This window comes from Drosophila willistoni, unplaced genomic scaffold (assembly GCF_018902025.1).
Source record: "Drosophila willistoni isolate 14030-0811.24 unplaced genomic scaffold, UCI_dwil_1.1 Seg608, whole genome shotgun sequence".
NCBI classification, from domain to species: domain Eukaryota; kingdom Metazoa; phylum Arthropoda; class Insecta; order Diptera; family Drosophilidae; genus Drosophila; species Drosophila willistoni.
In genome coordinates this window covers 69845-96880 of record NW_025814527.1, presented here as the reverse complement: position 1 = coordinate 96880, position 27036 = coordinate 69845, and the positions used below count along the sequence as shown (strand labels likewise).

The following is a 27036-nucleotide window of genomic DNA, read 5'->3' as shown; positions in this document are numbered from 1 at the left end:
GTCTGGTTAATTCCGATAACGAACGAGACTAAAAATATATTAAATAAATATCTTCAGGATTATGGTGTTGAAGCTTATATTGCCTTCATTCATGGTAGCAGTAAAATGTTTATTGTGTTTGAATGTGTTTATATAAGTGGAGCCGTACCTCTTGATTTGACCCATTATAAGGACACAAGCTTCTTAAATGGACATATTGGGCTAGCAATAATGAGATTGAGCAATAACAGGTCTGTGATGCCCTTAGATGTCCTGGGCTGCATGCGCGCTACAATGAAAGTATCAACGTGTATTTCCTAGACCGAAAATACACGTAAACCGCTGAACCACTTTCATGCTTGAGATTGTGAACTGAAACTGTTCACATGAACTTGGAATTCCTAGTAAGTGTGAGTCATTAACTCGCATTGATTACGTCCCTGCACTTTGTGCACACCGCCCGTCGCTACTACCGATTGAATTTTTAGTGAGGTCTCCGGACGTGATTACTGTGACGCCTTGCGTGTTACGGTTGTTTCGCAAAAGTTGACCGAACTTGATTATTTAGAGGAAGTAAAAGTCGTAACAAGGTTTCCGTAGGTGAACCTGCGGAAGGATCATTATTGTATTTTCCAACCGTTATTAAAATAAATAAATACCAAATTAATATAAAGATATATAAAATGAAAATGAAATTGAAGATGAGAGCATAAAATGAAAATGAAATTGATTATTATTATTATTAAATCTGATCAGGGGAAGTCGATTTAATACAATATTTGTATAAATTAAATTTAAATAAAGTAAAATGAGTATAAATATATAACAATTGACGGTAGAAAAAAAATATATTAACTCTTCTTAAATTATGTATTCCGAAAATGATTGAAAATGATTTTTGTATATCTTTATTTATCTGCGTATATATGTACCATAATATACAGGCGTTGCGTAATGTATTGGCCATTGTTGGGTTGGGCATACATTGGTTAAAGCAACATCCCAAATGTACAATGTTGTACCTGCATTTAAGGTTAACGTTTTACATAAATTGATAGTTTACTTTAAATTTCAAGTTTTTAAATTTTGTCAAGTCCAGTATTCAATCACTTATGTTAACTAAGACATTTCGAAGCATTCGTTTGGGCTAAGATTTTATTGAAGGAATTGATATATGCCAGTAAAATGGTGTATTTTTAATTTCTTTCAATAAAAATATTATTGACGTAATGAAATAAACAAACAATTTAATAATCACTCTAAGTGGTGGATCACTCGGCTCATGGGTCGATGAAGAACGCAGCAAACTGTGCGTCATCGTGTGAACTGCAGGACACATGAACATCGACATTTTGAACGCATATCGCAGTCCATGCTGTTATGGTACTTTAATTAATTTTAGAGTGCTGCTTGGACTACATATGGTTGAGGGTTGTAAGACTATGCTAAATAAGTTGTTTTAATATTTTACGAAATATGTATATATATATATGTATATTCATAATATTAATAATAATTGAAACACATTGGCTCACATATGTATGAGAAAAACGAAGATGTATAATTTTCTTTTTCAAATAAAATGATACTGCAGAATGTCTAGCATAAAAAATATTACATTTTAATCTAGAATTGCCTCATATTAATGATATGAAATGAAAAAATAATTGTGTCATAATTTTATTCTTCACTTAAAGTATAAATTAACAATGGTTTTAATATATTAAATAATATATTTGTGTGTATATACAACCCCAACTCATAACAAGGATTTTCTTACTAGCGGCGAGCGAAAAGAAAATAGTTCAGCACTAAGTCACTTTGTCTTTATGGCAAATGTGAGATGCAGTGTATGGAGCATCAGTATTCTAGTATAAGAAATTAACGATTTAAGTCGTTCTTAAATGAGGCCATTTACCCATAGAGGGTGCCAGGCCCGTATAACGTTAATGATTACTAGATGGTGTTTCCAAAGAGTCGTGTTGCTTGATAGTGCAGCACTAAGTGGGTGGTAAACTCCATCTAAAACTAAATATAACCATGAGACCGATAGTAAACAAGTACCGTGAGGGAAAGTTGAAAAGTGAATAGAGAGTTAAATAGTACGTGAAAATGCTTAGAGGTTAAGCCCGATGAACCTGAATATCCATTATGGAAAATTCATCATTAGAGTTTTAATATATTAATAATATTATAACAATAGTGTGCATTTTTTCCATATAAGGACATTGTAATTAAAAATGATTAAAAAGTATAGCGCGAAGAGAAGTGACAGAAAGATGAGGAGAAATTAGGTGAGAAAGGTTGTTAAAAGATTGGCAAAGAACACGAAAAGGTTCATGAAGAGAGTAGTTAGTCAGACATCTACTAAGGTGAATAGGAAAAAAGTTTCTGGTCCGACGTGAGGGAACACAAAAATATAGCGTATCTAGTAAATTAGTAGAAGTGACTTCGCCGTTGACTAGTTTATGGAGAAAGAGAATGCCAAAAACGAGCCTACGGTTGTAAAGTGAAGGAAGATTAATAGAAGAAGTCTGCTAGAATAAGAAGGTAGGCGAAGACTCGTGTCCCAATTAAGACCGCGTAACGCAAACTTAAGGAATTGCTTCTGTACCGATTCAATACTTTGCTGGTGAACATCATATTGCGGATTCCACACTGGCGAGCAATATTCTAGAGTAGGGCGAACTAACGAAGTGTATAAAACCTTTGTTACATAGGGATCATCAAATACTTTGGCCCAACGTTTAATGAAGCCAAGAAGGCTGCATGCTCTATTGACAATAGAGGAAATATGAACATTAAATGAAAGTTTAGGGTCAAACATCACGCCTAAGTCTTTGAACGATGGTACACAATCTAACAGAACAGACTTAACAGAGTAATGAGCTAGGAACGGAGACAAACGACTGAAAGTCATAAAAGAACACTTAGAGGCATTAAGGTGTAATTTATTAACGTGGCACCAATCACAGAACGCATCGAGATCTGATTGCAAATACTGTTGGAAAGAAGGATCATTATAGGAATAACAAATCTTGACGTCATCCGCAAACATGAGCACGCGTGAATGTGCCAAGGCCAAAGGCAAATCATTTATAAACAGTGTAAATAACAAGGGGCCCAGATGACTGCCTTGGGGTACACCTGACGTAACTCGAACAGTTTTAGATATCCAAGAACGAAAAGACACCTTTTGGGTTCTGCCAATAAGATACGACTTTAACCAAGCCAACAGTTTTGGGGAAAAACCCATTATGTTAAGTTTCGCGAGAAGCATAGAATGATCAACCGTATTGAAAGTCAGTATAAATAACATCAGTTTGACACTTTTTACGGAAGCCATGGTGTACAAGGGTAGTCAATTCTAAAAGGTTAGTAAGCGACGAACGACCTTTCATGAATCCATGCTGACAAGGAGAAATAGTGGATCTGGATAGGTGTTGAAGGGAAGACGTAATAATTTTCTCAAACAGCTTTGGTATTGCCGAAAGTTTGGCAATGCCACGGTAGTTAGAAACATCCGATTTGCTACCCTTTTTAAAAAGGGGAATAATAAAAGACTCTTTCCAAATATCGGGAAAGGTACAAGACTCACTCGATATAAAAAATAACCGAGATAAAGGCTTAGATACGGAATTCGAACACATTTTAAAGATGCAACTGGGTATATTATCAGGACCGGGAACGAAGGAAGACGTCATAGATGACAAGCTAGAGACATGTATCAACGCTCTCGAGGAAGACGGACGTGTTTTTTTTAAGCTCCCGCGTTTTAACTGATTTTATAATTTTTTTTATTTTGTGTTATCGGCATCGCGATCGAAAATTATAATTATAATATTAAATCTAACTTGCACCATATCACTCGTTTGCGTTTTTGTGTGTTTGTGTTAATAATTTTTAACAACCTTAATTCTGTTAAAACCTTTGTTGGTTTTTTTCTTTTCTTTCTCTCTTTCCCACCTTTTTTTCTTTCTTGTAAATCACAAGCAACGCTCATTTGTTGTTGTCTTGAAATTTCTGTGAGTTCTTGTTGCAGTGTTTTTGTTTTTGTCATTTCTAGCTCCCGCGCTCGCGCTCTTTAACTTATTTTTTTTTTCTCTCGTTTTCGTTTCACTTGTCGCCGTTATTTGCGCTCATACTGCAGTCTGTTGTGTGTCTGTAATTTAGACTCTATAGTGCTCTCTTTATCTTTTAACCCTTGTGCACCCCCAATATCTCGCTTTCTTATTATTTCTGGACCTCAGAGTGAGTTATATATTTTAATACCAATACATATCTCATTTTTATTTGTTTGGTTACTAATTCATCTAATTAACTCATAATGCCTGTCTGTTCGGTTAAAAATTGTTTGCAGCCCGCCCCACCCCTGAATAGTTTTATTTACTGTTGGTTGTGTAAAACTACAGTACATGTTAAGTGCGCCGGCTTTACATGCAGGGTAAAGGATCTTTTAGATCAAAAAAAGGGTCTCAAATGGGGATGTGAGTCATGCCGTATCGTGGAAGATGAAATGGAACTTTTCATGCGGCAAACAAAGGATAACCTGATGAGTCTGTCCGCCAGTTTTCTTAAACTCTCGCAAGAGTTTAAAGCTGTCGAGTCTCAGTTTAGTAGTTTAACGCTACTGACTGAGTCTCGAAAGCGTAAGAAGGCAGGAGAACAGACTTCTGATTTGTCCTTGTGTTTGCCGGTCTCCACATCTATATCGGTTCTGACGCCTTCTCAACCAATGCAAACTCCAATTCCGCAGACGATGTCTGTAGGTTCCGTTTTGTCTGGGCAAGAATCTACACCCATGGATTTTGCCGATAGGGATTCTAGTGATAGTAGTGCCGGAATGCCACTTGTTGCAACTGATGCTACAATTAATGCGGTAGCTGATGCAATACCTGCAATGCCGAAACCATTGGTGGGAGTGCCACCTAAAAAACACATTTTTGTTTCGAGACTTCTCCCTGATGCTACATCGGATGATGTCATGGCCCACATTCGGGCTAAACTGAATGTCTCCAATATATCAATAGAAAAGTTCAAATTTTCATATTCTAGAGAAATTTCATCTTTTAAAATCAGTGTTCCAATTGAGTTCTTTGACTGTATCTGCAGTTCTAGCTTCTGGCCGAAAAGCTTAATTGTGAAGGAGTTTACATCCAGAAAAAAGAAGACACGGGGCCAAACAAGGATTCCTTCACCATCTATTCCTCTTTCTTCCTCATCTATTCCCACTCCTTCCTTATCTATTCCTTCTTCTACTCTATCAAAAAACTAACAACTTCCTTCTCTGTCGGCTATCAGAATGTCAGAGGCCTTAATACTAAACTTACTAAACTCTTTGTAGATAGTCTGTCTTTTGATTTTGACCTAATTGTCTTTACTGAGACTTGGTTAAAACCTGACGTTTTTGACGCCACAGTTCTACCCTCTAATTTCAATATTTTTAGACGTGATCGTACTGATCGTAGGGGTGGTGGAGTTCTTATTGCTGTAGATTCCGCCCTATCATCGGGTCTGATAACAATACCTGTCTCAAGTACTATGGAATTTATATGCGTTAAGGTATCTTTTAGTCGTTTTTCCATTTTTGTTACCTGTTCTTACATTCCGCCCCAATCGGAATGGCCAACCTATTTACTACACTTAGATTCTATTAAATTTATAGTTGAACTACTTTCTGACAGAGACTTATTAATTGTCCTAGGGGACTTTAACCTGCCCACTATGACTTGGTCAACAGTTAATGGTAGCAAAACGTTGCTGCCCTCTGGGTGTCATGATTTTATTGATGGTCTGCTTGAGCTTTCGTTGGCCCAGCTGAATTCGATTTCTAATACGTCTGGCAGATTTCTGGATCTGATTTTTACTTCTGATCCTAGCTTTTGTGAAGTATCTAGAACTAGTCCAATGGTGTTACCAGAGGATAGTTATCATCCAACTTTAGAGTTATCTATTGAGTTTCCCAGCCGCGAGCCCATCTCCGAGTGTGATCCTACGGTAAGCACCCGATGTTTTCGGAAGACTGACTTTGTCGCACTAAACAATGCCTTTCTTAATACCGATTGGACTAATTTATACACTTGTACGGATATGAATTCCGCCATTTCTTTATTTTATACCACTGTTGACTCGATCTTTAATGACTGTGTACCCCTAGTGTCTCCTGTGGTGCCGCAAAAATCACCATGGTTTACGCGGGGGCTGTCAAAACTGAAGAATCTTAAGTCTAGGTATTACAAAAAATATAAAGTCACGGGTCTATCATCGGATCTGTCTCGTTACTTGGTTGCTAAATCGAATTTTATTGTTTCTAATTCTAAATGCTATAATAATTCTCCGAAAATCCTAAAGAGTTCTATAGTTTCGTTAACTCAAAGCGAAATTCTGTCTCCCTTCCATCGTTTGCAGTTTTTAATAATGATTCGGCCTCTTCTGATCAATCTATTTCTAATTTATTTGCTAACTTCTTCTCGACTACGTACATATCTACTAAGTACAACTCTAGCCAGATATATCCATATCCTATAACGAAATCCAACTGTATTCTTAATCCTATTATAACGCAAAGTTCGGTAGCTAAGGAACTAATGACGATTAAGCCGGTATACTCACCGGGCCCAGACGGTATTCCCGCTTGTGTCCTGAGGTTCTGTGCGGAGTCATTGTGCTCGCCTTTACTTAAGCTTTTTGAGTTGTCCGTTACACTGTCCGAGTTTCCAACTATATGGAAGGATTCGTTCATTTTACCTCTTCACAAATGTGGCAATAAATCCGACGTCACTAATTACAGAGGAATTTCTAAATTGTCAGCGATACCTAAACTGTTTGAGAAAATTATGACGTCTCAAATACAGCATTTATGTAAATCTATTTTTTCGCCATACCAGCATGGGTTTGTCAAGAATAGGTCTACCACAACTAACCTTTTACAGTTTACATCTTTTGTAATCCAAGGTTTTAAGAAACAAAAGCAAACTGATGTTATATATACGGATTTCAGTAAGGCTTTCGATTCGGTAAACCATGCCTTACTATTACATAAGCTGAATTTAGTTGGCTTTCCGGATGCTCTGCTTGCTTGGATTTTACAATATCTAAGCAATAGGAGGCAGAGGGTTCTTTTTAGGTCCTCTCTTTCTAAGATCATTTGTGTTGAATCGGGAGTCCCACAGGGCAGTCACCTTGGCCCATTATTATTTACCATTTTTATTAATGATCTCCCCACCGTTCTTTTAAATTCCAGAGTTCTTATGTATGCCGATGATGTAAAAATCGCTAATCGCATCGTAGACTCTCTCTCATGTCATACCTTGCAAGCTGACCTGAATGCTTTTCAGGGGTGGTGTAGGACTAACTTGTTATCTCTAAACTGTTCTAAGTGCAAAGTTATGTCTTTTTATAGAGGTTCTCCCCAATTAACGAGTTACTTTTTAAATAATTTCCCGTTAGAAAAAATTAATAATACTTCCTTGGTTGTAAAAGATTTGGGGATCTTAATCGACCACAAACTTAGTTTTAATCAGCATATATCGACTACTGTTAGTAGGGCTAAGAGTGTTCTTGGCTTTATGAAGCGCTGGTCGAAGGAGTTCAAGGATCCATATATTACCAAAATACTTTTTACTTCTTTAGTCCGCCCCATATTAGAATATGGATCTTGTGTTTGGTCTCCTCAATATGAGTTTTATCATTTTCTCTCGTTTTCGTTTCACTTGTCGCGTTATTTGCGCTCATACTGCAGTCTGTTGTGTGTCTGTAATTTAGACTCTATAGTGCTCTCTTTATCTTTAACCCTTGTGCACCCCAATATCTCGCTTTCTTATTATTTCTGGACCTCAGAGTGAGTTATATCTTTAATACCAATACATATCTCATTTTTATTTGTTGGTTACTAATTCATCTAATTAACTCATAATGCCTGTCTGTTCGGTTAAAATTGTTTGCAGCCCGCCCACCCTGAATAGTTTTATTTACTGTTGTTGTGTAAACTACAGTACATGTTAAGTGCGCCGGCTTTACATGCAGGTAAAGATCTTTTAGATCAAAAAAGGTTCAAATGGGATGTGAGTCATGCGTATCGTGGAAGATGAAATGGAACTTTTCATGCGGCAAACAAAGGATAACCTGATGAGTCTGTCCGCCAGTTTTCTTAAACTCTCGCAAGAGTTTAAAGCTGTCGAGTCTCAGTTTAGTAGTTTAACGCTACTGACTGAGTCTCGAAAGCGTAAGAAGGCAGGAGAACAGACTTCTGATTTGTCCTTGTGTTTGCCGGTCTCCACATCTATATCGGTTCCGACGCCTTCTCAACCAATGCAAACTCCAATTCCGCAGACGATGTCTGTAGGTTCCGTTTTGTCTGGGCAAGAATCTACACCCATGGATTTTGCCGATAGGGATTCTAGTGATAGTAGTGCCGGAATGCCACTTGTTGCAACTGATGCTACAATTAATGCGGTAGCTGATGCAATACCTGCAATGCCGAAACCATTGGTGGGAGTGCCACCTAAAAAACACATTTTTGTTTCGAGACTTCTCCCTGATGCTACATCGGATGATGTCATGGCCCACATTCGGGCTAAACTGAATGTCTCCAATATATCAATAGAAAAGTTCAAATTTTCATATTCTAGAGAAATTTCATCTTTTAAAATCAGTGTTCCAATTGAGTTCTTTGACTGTATCTGCAGTTCTAGCTTCTGGCCGAAAAGCTTAATTGTGAAGGAGTTTACATCCAGAAAAAAGAAGACACGGGGCCAAACAAGGATTCCTTCACCATCTATTCCTCTTTCTTCCTCATCTATTCCCACTCCTTCCTTATCTATTCCTTCTTCTACTCTATCAAAAAACTAACAACTTCCTTCTCTGTCGGCTATCAGAATGTCAGAGGCCTTAATACTAAACTTACTAAACTCTTTGTAGATAGTCTGTCTTTTGATTTTGACCTAATTGTCTTTACTGAGACTTGGTTAAAACCTGACGTTTTTGACGCCACAGTTCTACCCTCTAATTTCAATATTTTTAGACGTGATCGTACTGATCGTAGGGGTGGTGGAGTTCTTATTGCTGTAGATTCCGCCCTATCATCGGGTCTGATAACAATACCTGTCTCAAGTACTATCGAATTTATATGCGTTAAGGTATCTTTTAGTCGTTTTTCCATTTTTGTTACCTGTTCTTACATTCCGCCCCAATCGGAATGGCCAACCTATTTACTACACTTAGATTCTATTAAATTTATAGTTGAACTACTTTCTGACAGAGACTTATTAATTGTCCTAGGGGACTTTAACCTGCCCACTATGACTTGGTCAACAGTTAATGGTAGCAAAACGTTGCTGCCCTCTGGGTGTCATGATTTTATTGATGGTCTGCTTGAGCTTTCGTTGGCCCAGCTGAATTCGATTTCTAATACGTCTGGCAGATTTCTGGATCTGATTTTTACTTCTGATCCTAGCTTTTGTGAAGTATCTAGAACTAGTCCAATGGTGTTACCAGAGGATAGTTATCATCCAACTTTAGAGTTATCTATTGAGTTTCCCAGCCGCGAGCCCATCTCCGAGTGTGATCCTACGGTAATCACCCGATGTTTTCGGAAGACTGACTTTGTCGCACTAAACAATGCCTTTCTTAATACCGATTGGACTAATTTATACACTTGTACGGATATGAATTCCGCCATTTCTTTATTTTATACCACTGTTGACTCGATCTTTAATGACTGTGTACCCCTAGTGTCTCCTGTGGTGCCGCAAAAATCACCATGGTTTACGCGGGGGCTGTCAAAACTGAAGAATCTTAAGTCTAGGTATTACAAAAAATATAAAGTCACGGGTCTATCATCGGATCTGTCTCGTTACTTGGTTGCTAAATCGAATTTTATTGTTTCTAATTCTAAATGCTATAATAATTCTCCGAAAATCCTAAAGAGTTCTATAGTTTCGTTAACTCAAAGCGAAATTCTGTCTCCCTTCCATCGTTTGCAGTTTTTAATAATGATTCGGCCTCTTCTGATCAATCTATTTCTAACTTATTTGCTAACTTCTTCTCGACTACGTACATATCTACTAAGTACAACTCTAGCCAGATATATCCATATCCTATAACGAAATCCAACTGTATTCTTAATCCTATTATAACGCAAAGTTCGGTAGCTAAGGAACTAATGACGATTAAGCCGGTATACTCACCGGGCCCAGACGGTATTCCCGCTTGTGTCCTGAGGTTCTGTGCGGAGTCATTGTGCTCGCCTTTACTTAAGCTTTTTGAGTTGTCCGTTACACTGTCCGAGTTTCCAACTATATGGAAGGATTCGTTCATTTTACCTCTTCACAAATGTGGCAATAAATCCGACGTCACTAATTACAGAGGAATTTCTAAATTGTCAGCGATACCTAAACTGTTTGAGAAAATTATGACGTCTCAAATACAGCATTTATGTAAATCTATTTTTTCGCCATACCAGCATGGGTTTGTCAAGAATAGGTCTACCACAACTAACCTTTTACAGTTTACATCTTTTGTAATCCAAGGTTTTAAGAAACAAAAGCAAACTGATGTTATATATACGAATTTCAGTAAGGCTTTCGATTCGGTAAACCATGCCTTACTATTACATAAGCTGAATTTAGTTGGCTTTCCGGATGCTCTGCTTGCTTGGATTTTACAATATCTAAGCAATAGGAGGCAGAGGGTTCTTTTTAGGTCCTCTCTTTCTAAGATCATTTGTGTTGAATCGGGAGTCCCACAGGGCAGTCACCTTGGCCCATTATTATTTACCATTTTTATTAATGATCTCCCCACCGTTCTTTTAAATTCCAGAGTTCTTATGTATGCCGATGATGTAAAAATCGCTAATCGCATCGTAGACTCTCTCTCATGTCATACCTTGCAAGCTGACCTGAATGCTTTTCAGGGGTGGTGTAGGACTAACTTGTTATCTCTAAACTGTTCTAAGTGCAAAGTTATGTCTTTTTATAGAGGTTCTCCCCAATTAACGAGTTACTTTTTAAATAATTTCCCGTTAGAAAAAATTAATAATACTTCCTTGGTTGTAAAAGATTTGGGGATCTTAATCGACCACAAACTTAGTTTTAATCAGCATATATCGACTACTGTTAGTAGGGCTAAGAGTGTTCTTGGCTTTATGAAGCGCTGGTCGAAGGAGTTCAAGGATCCATATATTACCAAAATACTTTTTACTTCTTTAGTCCGCCCCATATTAGAATATGGATCTTGTGTTTGGTCTCCTCAATATGAGTTTTATCAAAACAAATTAGAATCTGTACAAAAACAGTTTTTACTCTTTGCCCTTCGTGATTTGCGCTGGGATCCAACTGTACAACTTCCATCTTATTCTAGTCGACTTCAGTTAATTAACCTTCCTTCTTTAACTAATCGTAGAACAATGCTTGGTGTAACTTTTCTTTACAAACTTTTGAATGGTGAGATTGACTCTTCCGAGCTGTTGAGCCAAATTAACATTTCTGTTCCATCTAGAAGGACCCGCAATTTCACACCGCTTATACTTCCCACTTGCACAACTAACTATTCTCTGCATGAACCTTTTCGTATACTATGTAGTGACTACAACAGACTTTGGCACGTTATCGGTTCCGAAACATCGCTTCCGGGTATTAAAACTGCGATCTTGTCATTCCTCGCTCGTAATTAGTTGTAATCATCTTTATTTATACCTATCCTGTTTTCTTTTTATATGTAACCTATTTTCTCATTACATTTAATATTTTCTATTTCTTTAGTTTAATTTATGTTTATATATGCAATACGCCTATGCCCTTAGGTCGGAGTGGGTAGAGGTTGTAACATTAACTTTACTTAGGGTCATTCGTAACAGGCCCGGGCCTGGTGTCATATGGGCCACTTGTTGGTACTGAGCGTTGTACGACTACGTCTATAAAAAAAAAAAATACAGTCTTCAGTAATACTAGGAAAAAACATACAATTTAAATGTGGGATTGAAAAGGGATAGGGTGTGGGTTCCGAAACAGTAGTAGAATAAGTCGACTGAAAGAATTTAGCAAACAGATCTGCAATTCTGAATCATTATTAGCAGTCTGGTCATTAAGTCTGAAGGTGGAGGGTAGTACATTAGAGCGTCTTTTGGAATTAACAAAGTTATAAAATCTTTTGGGGTTCTTATAAAATTCAACCTTACAGCGAACGATATAATTATTGTAGCATTGAGTGTTTAAAAGACAAAATTGAGATTTGGCTATACAGTAATTTGCATAGTCAAGACGCGAACCAGTTTTTTTAAATCTTTTAAAATATCTCGATTTAATGTTACGGAGATTAGAGAGCCTACGTGTGAACCAGACTGGCGCGCTGGAGACGGTAGAGACATTCACATAAGGAACGCATTTATCAATTAGAGAATTAAGAGCAGGGTAGAAAAACTTCACTGCACGATCTATATCGCAGCACTCAAATAGAAATGACCAATCAAAAGAGACAATAAGGCTATTAAGAAGATTGAAATTTGTTTTACGAAAACATCTACGACGAGAATTTGCAATGTTATTAAATGAATTAGTAACGGAATTGTAAGAAATATTAAGTTCAATGGTAGGGTGATAGGGATCTTCAGGTTTCACTAGGGGCTGTGTTCGGGATACAGCACTAACAGTGGGATCAGAAACAAAAACAAGATCAAGGATTCTTTTAGAAGAGTTAAGGAAAGAATTCAACTGATATAGCGGACATTCAAGTAGGCTATCAAGAAAAACATGTTGAGATGAAGGAATTAAGAAAGATAGATTATCATCAACAAGCCAAGAAATATTAGGCAAGTTGAAATCACCTAAAACTATAAGGAAATCGCGATCTTTAAGACGATTAAAAATAGTTTGCAAAGCATCAGCATGATGCATATAGGTCGTTATATCAGAAGCTGGAGGAATATATGAACAAGAAATATATAAGCTAAAGTTGGAACATGTAATTTCGACGCAAATAAACTCAACATCTAAGGGCAGATCAATCGGCACAACACTTGAACACAGATTCGAGTTGACAGCAATAAGTACTCCACCGCCACGAAGACCAACACGATCAAGCCTATAAGATATAAAGTTATTAGAAAGAATCTCATTATCCAAAACAGAGAAGTTAAGCCAAGTTTCAGAGAAAGCTAATATGTCAGCCGAAAAGGTTTGGCTATCACAGAACAGGTTCGAGAGCTTGGTAAGAAGTCCTCTTACATTTTGATAATGGATGCAAAGACTAGACGTTATTAGTTTTTTGAAGCAGAATATAAATTAGGAAGGTGGACAGGCAACGGACGGGAGCGCTTATTGGGCGCAAACTCGTGTACAACTAGGCCCTCTGGCCAGAAATTAGTATCAACCATAGCTGAGAAATACTCATTAGGTACTGTAATTTTAAAAGAAGAGATTTCGCGTGGCCTAGAAAACTTAAACTTTTGAATTAAAACTTTAGCAGGGCATATATTACTAATGTAAGCTGCCCCAGACGACTCAGAAGTATCAAGAGCAAGCCTAGAGATAAATAATTGTTTACGATGAGGCACTACAGTTAGTGGAGGCAGAGGAGCATTGGGATCCGCAAGTGATTGAGAGCTAGCATGATCCTGTGATTGATCAGAGTTCCCGTGAGGGATAGAATGAGGTACACCAGGGCTTGTAATGGGTACTTCAATCTGAAAAGAAGCGCATAAAGAGGGACAAGAAGTTGGTGTAGGCGAAAGTAAAATGGGAGACGATGTAATAGAGAGTGCTGGCGACTGCTTGCGATGCAACTCAAGGGTACATTTCTTGGGCGACTTCTCAGAAGGTGGAACAAACTTGAATTGCGACAATAAATGTACGCTAGAGTCACACTCGTTAGACAGCTGTTTGGCCAGTTTGTTTAAAGAAAGAAACTTTAAACGAATATCCCTATACATACGGCTAAAATCAAGCTGCTGGCTGGCACAAGATGGGCAAGTCCAGCGCATTAAGCCAAGCTCAGGCTTTGACACAGACAAACCAAAAATTTGACGTAGTCGCGGCCATTGAGGCCAGCACATTTTAAGTGAATAAGATTATCGCAAAGCCAACAAGATATTGCTCTATACTAATCATCTAAACGATCAGAATGCTTGCAAGTAGGTAGACAACAAGAAATTATAAAGCCAAAATAAATAATAATAAATTTATATATATAAGAATAAATAGAAAAATTTAAAAACACAGCACAAAGATAATTATCGATAAGAAGTCAATAATTACAAATAAAACAAAGAGAACAGCTAGAGTGCACAGCACAAGAGAGAGTGCAAGACAGTTATAAGCCGAGCTTTGAGAGGCGGTCTTACAAAAGTGATTACGCGGGAGAGAAGCTGAGCACAAGCACAAAGCAGATAGAACAACAAAGTCACTAGCACTGATGGTATGATGGGGGCGATGAGGGGAGCAACTCCAGAAGCAATGACGATAGAGAAAAAAAAATAAAAAGAAAAAAATTAAATGCACCAAACACTAATCACGAAACAGAAAAACTGTTTAAACTATTTAATTTGGCGAATTATGGAAATAAAACACAAGGGTGTCAAGCGAACAACACCAGTGAAAGCGTAAAAAAACTAAGCACAATTAAAAACTGAGAGAAAACAATAAATATTAATAAAAACTCAGGAGCTATGCAAAAACACCACCGTCACGTCAGAGAGCAGAAGCTTTTTTCATAAACATCATAAAATATGACATAGTTTATTTAAACATAGAATAAATGTCATTAATTTGATAAAGTGTTGATAGATTTATATGAATACAGTGCGTTAATTTTTCGGAATTACATGATTAACAATGCGAAAGATTCAGGATACCTTCGGGACCCGTCTTGAAACACGGACCAAGGAGTCTAACATATGTGCAAGTTATTGGGATATAAACCTAATAGCATAATTAACTTGACTAATAATGGGATTAGTTTTTTAACTATTTATAGATAATTAACACAATCCCGGGGCGTTCTATATAGTTATGTATAATGATATTTATATTATTTATACCTCTAACTGATCAGGTTGAAGTCAGGGGAAACCCTGATGGAAGACCGAAACAGTTCTGACGTGCAAATCGATTGTCAGAATTGAGTATAGGGGCGAAAGACCAATCGAACCATCTAGTAGCTGGTTCCTTCCGAAGTTTCCCTCAGGATAGCTGGTGCATTTAAATGTTATATAAAATAATCTTATCTGGTAAAGCGAATGATTAGAGGCCTTAGGGTCGAAACGATCTTAACCTATTCTCAAACTTTAAATGGGTAAGAACCTTAACTTTCTTGATATGAAGTTTAAGGTTATGATATATTGTGCCCAGTGGGCCACTTTTGGTAAGCAGAACTGGCGCTGTGGGATGAACCAAACGTAATGTTACGGTGCCCAAATTAACAACTCATACAGAAACCATGAAAGGCGTTGGTTGCTTAAAACAGCAGGACGGTGATCATGGAAGTCGAAATCCGCTAAGGAGTGTGTAACAACTCACCTGCCGAAGCAACTAGCCCTTAAAATGGATGGCGCTTAAGTTGTATACCTATACATTACCGCTAAAGTAGATGATTTATATTATTTATAATATAAATTTTAAAACTTTAGTGAGTAGGAAGGTACAATGGTGTGCTTAGAAGTGTTTGGCGTAAGCCTGCATGGAGCCGCCATTGGTACAGATCTTGGTGGTAGTAGCAAATAATCGAATGAGACCTTGGAGGACTGAAGTGGAGAAGGGTATCGTGTGAACGGTGGTTGATCACGAGTTAGTCGGTCCTAAGTTCAAGGCGAAAGCCGAAAATTTTCAAGTTTTAAAAATGTCAAATGAAATAATAAATAATAAAACACTTGAATAATTTTGAACGAAAGGGAATACGGTTCCAATTCCGTAACCTGTTGAGTATCCGTTTGTTATTAAATATGGGCCTCGTGCTCATCCTGGCAACAGGAACGACCATAAAGAAGCCGTCGAGAGGTATCGGAAGAGTTTGCTTTTCTGTTTCTGTTCTGTAGATGGGCTAGAAGAGCATGACATATACTGTTGTGTCGATATTTTCTCCTCGGACCTTGAAAATTTATGGTGGGGATACGCAAACTTCTCAACAGTCCGTACCAATATCCGCAGCTGGTCTCCAAGGTGAAGAGTCTCTAGTCGATAGAATAATGTGGGTAAGGGAAGTCGGCAAATTAGATCAGTAACTTCGGGATACGGATTGGCTCTGAAGATTGAGATAGTCGGGCTTGATTGGGAAACAATAACATGGTTTATGTGCTCGTTCTGGGTAAATAGAGTTACTATCATTTATGATAGTTATTTGTTCCCCGGATAACTAACTAGTTACGTAGCCAATTGTGGAACTATTAAAATTTTTAAGAATACTAATTTTTAATTAGTTTTTTTAAATTATAACGATTATCAATTAACAATCAATTCAGAACTGGCACGGACTTGGGTAATTCGACTGTCTAATTAAAACAAAGCATTGTGATGGCCCTAGCGGATGTTGACACAATGTGATTTCTGCCCAGTGCAGTTGAGACGGTTTGGTCAGCGATAACGCCACGCGACCTGAGGGAAAATAAAATAAAGTTGTCAAGTGCTCCGGGTCCTGACGGTATCACTCCAAGAACAGCCAGGAGTGTACCCTTAGGCATTATGCTACGCATAATGAACCTGATTCTCTGGTGCGGCAAAATACCATTCTCTACCCGACTGGCCAGAACTATCTTCATTCCGAAGACTGTGACGGCAAATCGACCGCAAGACTTTCGTCCAATAACAGTCCCCTCGGTTTTGGTCAGGCAATTAAACGCTGTTCTGGCTTCTCGATTGGCTTCTAAAGTCAACTGGGATCCAAGGCAGCGCGGTTTCCTACCTACCGATGAGTACCGATAAGCAAGGTGACCCTCTGTCTCCATTACTATTTAATGGTATAATTGATAGATTACTTAGGTCCTACCCCAGAGAGATTGGTGCCAAAGTCGGAAATAACATGGCAAGCGCGGCAGCGTTCGCGGATGATCTAGTGCTATTTGCGGAAACTCCGTTGGGGCTTCAAACATTGTTGGATACCACGGTAGGCTTCCTAGCCTCCGTGGGACTCTCACTTAATGCTGGTAAGTGCTTCACTGTCAGTATAAACGGGCAAGCCAAGCAGAAGTTTACTGTCGTAGAACGACGGAGCTTTTGTGTAGGTGAGCGCGAGTGTCCTTCATTGAAGCGTACTGAAGAGTGGAAGTATTTAGGTATCCGGTTCGCTGCGGATGGGCGGGCTCGGTATAGTCCAGCAGACGACCTCGGTCCGAAGCTGTTAAGATTAACAAGAGCCCCTCTGAAACCACAACAGAAGTTATTTGCACTTAGGACTGTCCTTATCCCACAACTCTATCACCAACTAACACTTGGGAATTTGATGATAGGCGTCCTAAGAAAATGTGATAGATTGGTACGGCAATTCGTAAGGAGATGGTTATGGGATGGTTGCGTACTTTCACTCCCCCCACACTTGTGGGGGTCTCGGGATTCCGTCAATTAGATGGATGGCACCGATGCTGCGTCTGACGCGATTGAGCATGATTAAATGGCCCCACCTCGAACAACCCGAGGTAGCTACTCTTACATTGACGACGAATTGCAAAGGGCTTGAGATAGATTAAAGGCGGAAAATGTGCAGTTGTGTTCGCGTCCAGGCAAACATTGCCAGGTAGGGAGTTTGACTGGGGCGGTACATCTCTCAAATAATAACGGAGGTGTCCCAAGGCCAGCTCAGTGCGGACAGAAACCACACATAGAGCAAAAGGGCAAATGCTGATTTGCTCTCGGTGTTCAGTACACATAGGGACAGCAAAAGCTCGGCCTATCGATCCTTTTGGTTTAAAGAGTTTTTAACAAGAGGTGTCAGAAAAGTTACCATAGGGATAACTGGCTTGTGGCGGCCAAGCGTTCATAGCGACGTCGCTTTTTGATCCTTCGATGTCGGCTCTTCCTATCATTGTGAAGCAAAATTCACCAAGCGTTGGATTCTTCACCCATGCAAGGGAACGTGAGCTGGGTTTAGACCGTCGTGAGACAGGTTAGTTTTACCCTACTAATGACAAAACGTTGTTGCGACAGCATTCCTGCGTAGTACGAGAGGAACCGCAGGTACGGACCAATGGCACAATACTTGTTCGAGCGAACAGTGGTATGACGCTACGTCCGTTGGATTATGCCTGAACGCCTCTAAGGTCGTATCCGTGCTGGACTGCAATGATAAATAAGGGGCAATTTGCATTGTATGGCTTCTAAACCATTAAAAGTTTATTTTATAAACGACAATGGATGTGATGCCAATGTTATTTGTAACATAGTAAATTGGGAGGATCTTCGATCACCTGATGCCGCGCTAGTTACTTATTAAGACATTATTTAATACAATGACAAAGCCTAGAATCAATTGTAAACGACTTTTGTAACAGGCAAGGTGTTGTAAGTGGTTGAGTAGCTGCCATACTGCGATCCACTGAAGCTTATCCTTTGCTTGATGATTCGAATTTTTTTTAATTGCTGATGTACTTTTATTATATGGGAGAGTATTTCATATAATAATAAGTTCATTTCTATCCTCTTTTTTTTAGGTAGCCAAATATATCGTCATTTCTTTAGTGACGCAATGAATTTACTTTAAGAGATTCCTGCTCTTCATATTTTAATGGTGAAAAAAATTGTATATATATATATAAGTTAAAAGAACGAATACGGCGTTTCCAACTGTTATCGTCATGATGTAGCCAAATGAATCGTCATTTATTTAGTGACGCAATATACATACTTAAAGAGATTCCTACTGTTCATATTGAAAGGTGGAAAAATAATGTTATATGTATGGTAGTACAAACAATAGGGGTTTGTCACTTATTAATTGTTCGTTGATTTATTTATTTGATCTGATCGCTTTGGATTATGCTTACGAACTGCCTCTCTGCTCGCAGACAGAGTAGTTAGAGAGTTAGATATTCAACAAATAAAGAGAGCATCTTCGCTTGCAAGGCAGAGCATGAGACGCTTTATGAAATCAGAGAGTGAGGAATCAATATTAATAGTTATAACGGTGCTTAAACAGTGGTTGCAATACCACTGTTTCTTATGCTTTGGACACTGGGCCTACTACAACTCGGCCGTCCTGACTTTAAGATTGTCCTAAATCTCTGCTTTACTTTATTATTCTGACGAACTTTGTCATGTAACGTTAACATAAATTTACAATTTGAATATTTTCTTATTCTATAGTGAAATATTTACAATTTAATTATATTTTTAAACCTAGTACCGATGTATATATATATATATATATATATAATTTGCTAACAATTTCCACTATTTACTATTTTTACACCATTTTTTTATCCAATGTCTAATATATCCAGACGCCTGGAATTTTTTTAAAATTTTTGCTATTATATACGGCCTTTTTTTTTCGGTATTAACTTCCTCGTTATTCCTGCGGTACTATCAAAATTTTTAACCATTATATAATCACCCTCTTTATATTCCGGTGTAACTTTCTTTTTATTGTTATAGTATTTTTCATTATCGGCCTGAGCTAACCGTTCATTTAATTCTGCCTGTTTTCTAGTATTTTCTATATTTCTGTCACTGACTTCGTCTAATTTTGTCACTTCGTCTAACTTTTCTTTCAAATCATCACTAACCTCTCCTTTTTGTACTAAACCAAAAAGCATCTCAGCAGGCAATTTTTTGATGCTACGATGTTGTGTATTGTTTAACGAAAATTCGACTTTTTCAATGACCACATCCCAATACAAACCATTCTCAGGTTCAGGGAGTTTTGCAATCATAGGTCCTAGACTTCTATTAATCCTTTCCACTTGTCCATTTGCTTGTGGCGATCCCGTAGCTATTTTTTTATATGTTTTATATTCGCGTCTTTCATGAAATTTTCAAATTCTCCAGATGTAAAACAACTGCCTCGATCCGATATTATACATTTCGGTCTACTATATGATCTAAAATAATCTCCTAATGCTTTAGTGACCTCTTTAGTGTTTGTAGTTTTCGTGGTGTATAATCTAAAAAATTTTGTAAACGCATCTACAACAACTAAAATATGCTTCTTTGATCTTCCTGAATCTACCGGTCCATAATGATCAATGTGAACTGTATCAACGGGCTTATTTCCTTTCGGTATACTATACAAAAGACCATCTCCTTTTCATGTTTTCGGTGAATACGCTATACATTTCAAACAATTTCTTATATGTTTTATTGTCTTCTCATTTATATTTGGAAACCAGTATCCTCTTCCTATTGCTTCTATCATTTTGTCCCTGCCAATATGCCCTAATTCGTCATGATATTTATATAATACATGCTCTTCCATATCTTCCGGTACATAAAATACAACCCTTCTATCATTTGTTTTCCTATATAATATACCATTCCGCATTTCGTACAGTTTGTGTTACCTTTCTTCTAAATATTTTTTTATACTCTGAATCTTTTCATCTTTTGATTGGCAAATAACTAAATTTGTTTCAAAACTATTAGCTTCTGTGATCATAATGTTTGTGCCCCTACTCAACACATCTACATGTTGCATTTGTTTGCCAGATCTATGCACTAGCTCGTACAGTATTCCTGTAATTCTAACGCCCATCTAGCAATTCTTGGATTAAGCTCTACTTTATTTAAAGTCAAAGTCAACGAATTACAATCCGTTAGTATTCTAAAACGTTTTCCTTGGTCATAAATTCTAAATCTGCGTAACGCAAATATTATTGCTAGTGTTTCTTTAATGAATCTCCTAAAATAGGAACACAAGCATAAAAAGCTGTGAACTGCTTACGTCTTGTCTGGATAATTTTTTATTGCTTCTAAACTCTTTTCGTCCGCCTGTATTCCCTCTTCTGTGATTAAATATCCTAAATATTTTACACTAGCTTGCATAAACTCGCATTTGTCCATTCTAAGCTCTAATTTGTTCTGCACTAATCTCTTGAATACTTCTTTTAACGTTTCTAAATGTTCCTCAATATTTTTGCTGGCAATCATTATATCATCCATATATAAAATTATGTTTTCCCTAATCATGTCATCAAAAATGCTGTTTATAAACCGTTGAAACACATGCGGTGCATTTTTTAATCCCATTGGCATCCTAAGAAATTCATACTGGCCTAATGGTGTTACAAACGATGCACATAGGTAGATTTTGCAAAATTAGGCGGCCAAAAGTCAAAAAAAAAAAATCATTTTAAGAACAAACTATTGATGCACATTGTTAGGAGATACTTCCGGGAAACTAACCTCATCATTCCCACCTTTCAAAATAGCGCCCGCGCCGAATTACAGGTAGTCAAACTTCGATTATCATTCACAGTGTTCATATTTAATTCTCGCCGTTTTCAGTGATACATTTTCCAAAGTCAATATTTATTTTTGCAAAGCTACTATCAAAGTAATTGTGATGGATATCAATAGTCCAGATATGTATCTTTATGTGTTATGTAGTACTCACCAATTTTAGAATGTTTTGCATACATTAGCATTGTTATAAAAGACCACATTTTTTGAAACAGATTTTTCTAAAAATAAAACTTTCAAAGGGGCTTATAACTACTTTCCCTGTCCGTCCCTGTAATATTTCTTCATTTAATAATTTATACACAGTTTCAATAATTATATGAAGTTATAGTTGGCCACCTATAGTCACCTATTCACGAAATATACTTATTCAAAGTTTTTGCGCGCCGATAAAAAAAAAAAAAATTCGAGACCCGGTGCACAGTGGTTGTGGCCATAGCCTAAAAATCAAAATATCAATCACACAATATTTTACCAAAATGTACACAAATTGTATAACAACCTTGATGGCAAACCGGATTTTTCTAGAAATCTAACGGGACTTGCGCAAAATTCCATTGAACACATGAACACGTGTTCATGTTTGAAGCCGGACTACGCTTTGCTTGCTTTTCGCCACAACAAAAACGCTTTTCAAAGGGATAGAACGTGTGACAGAGTACTCCAGAAAAATATTATTTATAATGAATTTTGAAGTTGAAGGTATTTACTTTAATTTATTCTTATTTGAAGATTAAATTGACCAATTAAATATTTTTTGTGTATTTTTGAATAACCTAACCTTTTTTGTGTATTTTGTGAACGTCCTTTTCATGTTTACTTAATGTTTTAGTTGTGTTACCCCCGGCTCCCCTCATTGTGAGTGGTATCAATGTGTTTGTCAATGTTTTAAGGTAATAAACATGAAAATGGTAGCTGCTGCTAGTTTTTTGCATTCGTTTTCGTCATTTGTGTTTGTTTATTATTTTTTGTTTTGTATAATATTTTTTGTATAATTTTTATTTCGACATTTCGCTTTTGGTATAGGTGCGTCTTCTAATTGCGTAGGTTTATCTAGTGCCTCTGGTGTGAGAGAAGTGATGCATATGCCTTAGAAACTGCAAATCTATATATAAAGTTATATGGTTGGCATCCTATGACCCCACTATGCATAAAATTCTTCTACATGGAGCTAGCATAATTGAAAATGCATTGTTGCCAATTGGACAACTATCCGAAGAAGCAGCAGAAGCGCGCAACAAACACTTCCGGTCATACCGTCTCAACTTTGCAAGAAAGTTTTCAAGGGAAGAATGCAATCGCGACATTTATCAAAGGTTGTTATTAACTTCCGACCCACTCATAAGCTGTATGAAATCAACAAAAAAAAATCACATGAACCATTTTTAAGGGAAACCATAAATATGCTCATTCCTGCTGAGCCAAATGATAGTGCTGAGCATCACGATTTTGACTCGTAAGCAGAATAAACATATTCATAATGATTAAATAATATTTTATGTAACTCTGAACTTAAAAATAATAATATATTCTAATAGATAAAGACAACTTTTGTAATGTTTCATTTAAAGTTAGCCCATATTCAATAGAAAACCTTGCCATTTTAGTATTAAGTTAAAAAAAATTAAATTAATGTATTTTAATAGGAAATTAATGTATTTTAATAGGAAATTAATGTATTTTAATAGGAAACAATAATATTTAAATATTTTTTCCATTTAAAGTGTATTCTATTGCAAAAATGTTTTTGGCCGCCTAATTTTGCAAAATCTACCTATGTGCGGCGGCATCAACCCAAATGTGTGTGTGACGCGATGATCGAGTACAGAGGCGTACGCAGCGATTTTGGCTTACGAGAGGGACGGCAACAGAGTCGAGATACAAGAGCAAGTATTAACTGAGCAAGAAAGGGCCATAACCAAAGTGTAAAGCAATTGTATAACATTGTAGATTGATATCAATTAACTTAACCCACTAACGTTAGCTTAAGATACATATTCAAAATTTGTTATATAATTTGTTTGAATTCAAATTATGCCACACGACGAAATCTTGCAACTCACGGTATCTGAGCTTAAAGAAAAGTTGAAAGAAAATAACTTGAGTATTAAGGGAAACAAGGCAGAGTTACAAGTAAGACTAATATCTTTTTTCGAGTCAGGAGTTAAGGAAGCATCCTTCTACGAGGACTCACTAGAGCGTAGCTTACAAATAGTAAACGATCAACAAGAGGTACAGAGTATAATGGCGTTTACACTAAGAGATATTCAAGATTCGTTAACTGTATTCGATGGCAGCCAGCAGCAAGATGTCGACAATTGGCTTGCAGATTTTGAGAACTGTGCAGAGACAGTCAAATCGAACGATTTTCAGAAATTCATTTATAGTAGACAATTGTTAAAAGGGGCTGCGAAATTGTTTGTCAGTAGCGAAGACGGTCTTACCGATTGATCTCTAAAGTCAGCTTTAGAGAGAGAATTTTCGGAGAAGTTGTCCGCAAAACAAGTACATAAGCTACTCGAGAATAGAAAGAAAAAACAGAGTGAAAGTTTAATCGAATATTTTTATGAAATGAAAAGTTTGGCGAAAAAGAGCACATTAGACGAAGAAAGTGTTATAGAATATATAATAGAGGGTATACCAGATTCGAAGCAAAACAAGACTGTGTTCTATCAAGCCAGGAATTTTAGAGAATTACGAGAAAACATGAAAATGTACGAGAAAATATCTACTGAGAAAGAGTCAAAATGGTCTAGATCATCAAAATTCGAGAAGAAGCAACAGGATATTGCTATAAATGAGCCAAGATGCTACAAGTGCGGAGGAAGAAATCACATAGCAAAAATTGCAAGGAGAGCGATATTAAGTGTTTTAAATGTAACCAACCTGGTCATAAGGCGAATCAGTGTAGCATGCAGGGAGCAGAGTTTAAGGCGAATAGTAAAAATGCCCAGCAACTTACTCAGAAGTTGGGTAATCGTGTTTTCAAAAATATTCAAGTTGGTAATAAGGTTATATCAGCATTTTTCGATACAGGTAGTGATGTCTCCACTATCAGAGAAAGTGCATACAAACGAATTTACCCAGTTCCCTTGAGTTCAGACGTCAAAGAGTTATTTGGAATAGGAAATAAGAAAATCTATACCAAAGGATCTTTTGAGTTAGATACGGCTTTAGATGGAGTTCCTATTAAGATGTGTTTCCATGTTGTGAGAGATAGAGATACGTTACACGATGGCGTAATCGGAAATGACGTATTTGACTTCGTAAATGCTACTATGGGAAAAAAGGGATTAGTGTTTCACAGGAATGATCTTGCAGCGGAGGAAAATCAAGTTATTGCTCGTTATAGTAATGCACAAAATGTACCTTCAGTACGCGAGAAAATCCTAATAGATGAAAAGGTGAAAAAAGTCGACGCATTAAGTAAAGTACATTGCTTACTGTCAGGAGATTCTTTGAAGAGTAAAATACAATTTGCACAGAGAAAAGATGAATGGATCAGCACGATTCTGAAAGTGTTAGAGAAAGGAAAGCTTGCCGATTATTATATGCAGTACGGAGTATTATGTAAAGATCCCGTTAAGGAACTTATTGTAATACCTGCTAGCCTAGAACGAGAGGTAATATCGGGTGTTCATCGGCAAGGGCACTTTGAAGTTAAGAAGACTATTGATCTGGTGGAAAAAGAGTATTTTATCCCAAGTTTGCCGAGCAAAGTAGAGATAGTAGTGAGGTCGTGTAGAGAATGTATTGTAAGTAAAAGAAAGTGAACAAAATGAGAGAGAAAAACTTGAAATCGTTTAATAAAGGTCGAAAATCTGCAGGTGAATATAAGGTTGACGAGCTGGTGGCTGTCAAGCGGACGCAGTTTGGTTCTAGCCTTAAGCTTAAAAGGAAATATTTGGGACCTTATCGGGTTGTTCGGAAAATGAGGCATGGTCGCTATGCGGTTGAGAAAGTAGGAGATGGAGAAGGTCCGAAATGTACTACCACCGTGGCAGAGTATATGAAAAAATGGTGTCCATCATTCGGTAGGATCGCGGTATGGTAGAGGTGATTTCGAGTGAGAACGGGTATCGATGTAATATCTATTAAACACGATATACAATGGTGAGGAGTGGTCAGTCAGTCCGAAGAGAGTGAGTCGAATAGAGCGATCCGGTAAAGTTGCGTCTCGAAGTGTAAGCAGTGAAATCAAAATAAAGAGAAACATTGTGAAGTAATTAATAATTTTACTACTAAGCTTATTAACTAATAATAATAAAGTACAATAAAGCTGATGAAAATAAAACCCAGTGTGTGCGAATTAAATCTCTTCGACTTGGTGAAGGTTGAATCTCCACAGCTTGAGAGGCTCGTCTGGGAAAAAGCTGAATCCCACATACATTCAAATGAGCGATGGCCTGTTTTGCCACATTTAAAACAAGTAAACGTTTTCTTGTTACAGTCTCTCATCATGTGTGAAGGATCACCACACTTAAAACATTTGCGATCACACTTTGTTATCGAACTCTTCTCTCTATTATCTCTACCTTGCTTGTGAAAAGATAACTCCAATGTTGTTTTCTTTGAGGACTTCCTAGGATCATAGGATTTTAAGTACGTCTCTATTTGAACTTTCAACGCATCCACTGTTCTGGCTTGATACAATAATGCCTTATTTGCTCTCATGTCTGGTATACTTTCTACGAAATACTCGATTAAACTTTCGTCATCCAAATCGATCGGCTTTGCGATTTCCATTAACGAATACAAAAACTCATACAAATTCTCACCTCTCTTCAACTGTCGATTACTTAGTCTTCTATGAACTTCGGCTGATGAAACGTTTACTCTGAATTCGTTTTTCAAAGCTACTTTCAGGGACTCCCAACTACAAATATCTCTCTTACTACGTATAAACGATAATGCAGCTCCCTTTAACAATTGTTTTGCATACACAAAAAGCTGTAACTGACTCCACTGTACGGTTAAAGCGCATTCTTCTAGCTCCCTAGTCCATTGTACAACATCAATCGAACCTAAACCGCAAAACTCGGAAACGCTTCCCTCCACATCTTTTAGTGCGAACCATGACCTTTGCCCATCTGTGTTCGGGACTTCTCGAATTGTTCTAGCCGAGGCGAAATCAGTTTCTATTAGATCGTAATGGGCGAGTAGACGCGATTGCAGCTCAGCTTTAAGGCCTGTCGTCTCTAGCCCTAACTCTCTCAATTTAATGCGCAACTCTTCAATACGCAAAGTTAGAATCTCACCTCGATCCATTTCACACAATTACAGGTAATGCTTAACAAGTTTGCTATATTAATGTATAGTTAGTATCAATCAATCAAATTTGTTACGACTTAGCAAAATTTACACACTATGTTAATGTAGGTCAAATTGTGGTAGGTTATGGTTAAATTCAGACGATTCTTAGAAATGTGCTCTCTGCAGCTCGCATCAATTTCGTCATTACCTCTGCCACCGGTCTGGTTTCGTCGTGCAAGCAAAGCAACTATAGTCGTCCTGCTCTATGGAACCACTCAATATGTAGCAACTCACTCAGATGTTCAGTTCGCTCTCTGTTGCCACTCGCTCTGCTGTCGCTACTCACTCGGCTGTTTTCCACTCGTTCTCTTGGTCTCTCTTTGTCTGCTTCCACACCAAATCAACTTCGTGTCTGCTGGCTTCTCGTTTG

General features: G+C 37.4%; 1 non-coding gene and 1 pseudogene across 1 annotated transcript; both read left to right on the top strand.

The window, feature by feature from the left end:
- The first annotated feature begins 1234 nt into the window (after nucleotides 1-1234).
- On the top strand, nucleotides 1235-1414 carry LOC6637516. Its single transcript, XR_006955231.1, has one exon. It is a non-coding gene; the product is annotated as a 5.8S ribosomal RNA (ribosomal RNA).
- A 13059-nt stretch (nucleotides 1415-14473) lies between these two features.
- LOC124461724 lies at nucleotides 14474-18522 on the top strand (annotated as a pseudogene).
- The last annotated feature ends 8514 nt before the right edge of the window (nucleotides 18523-27036 follow it).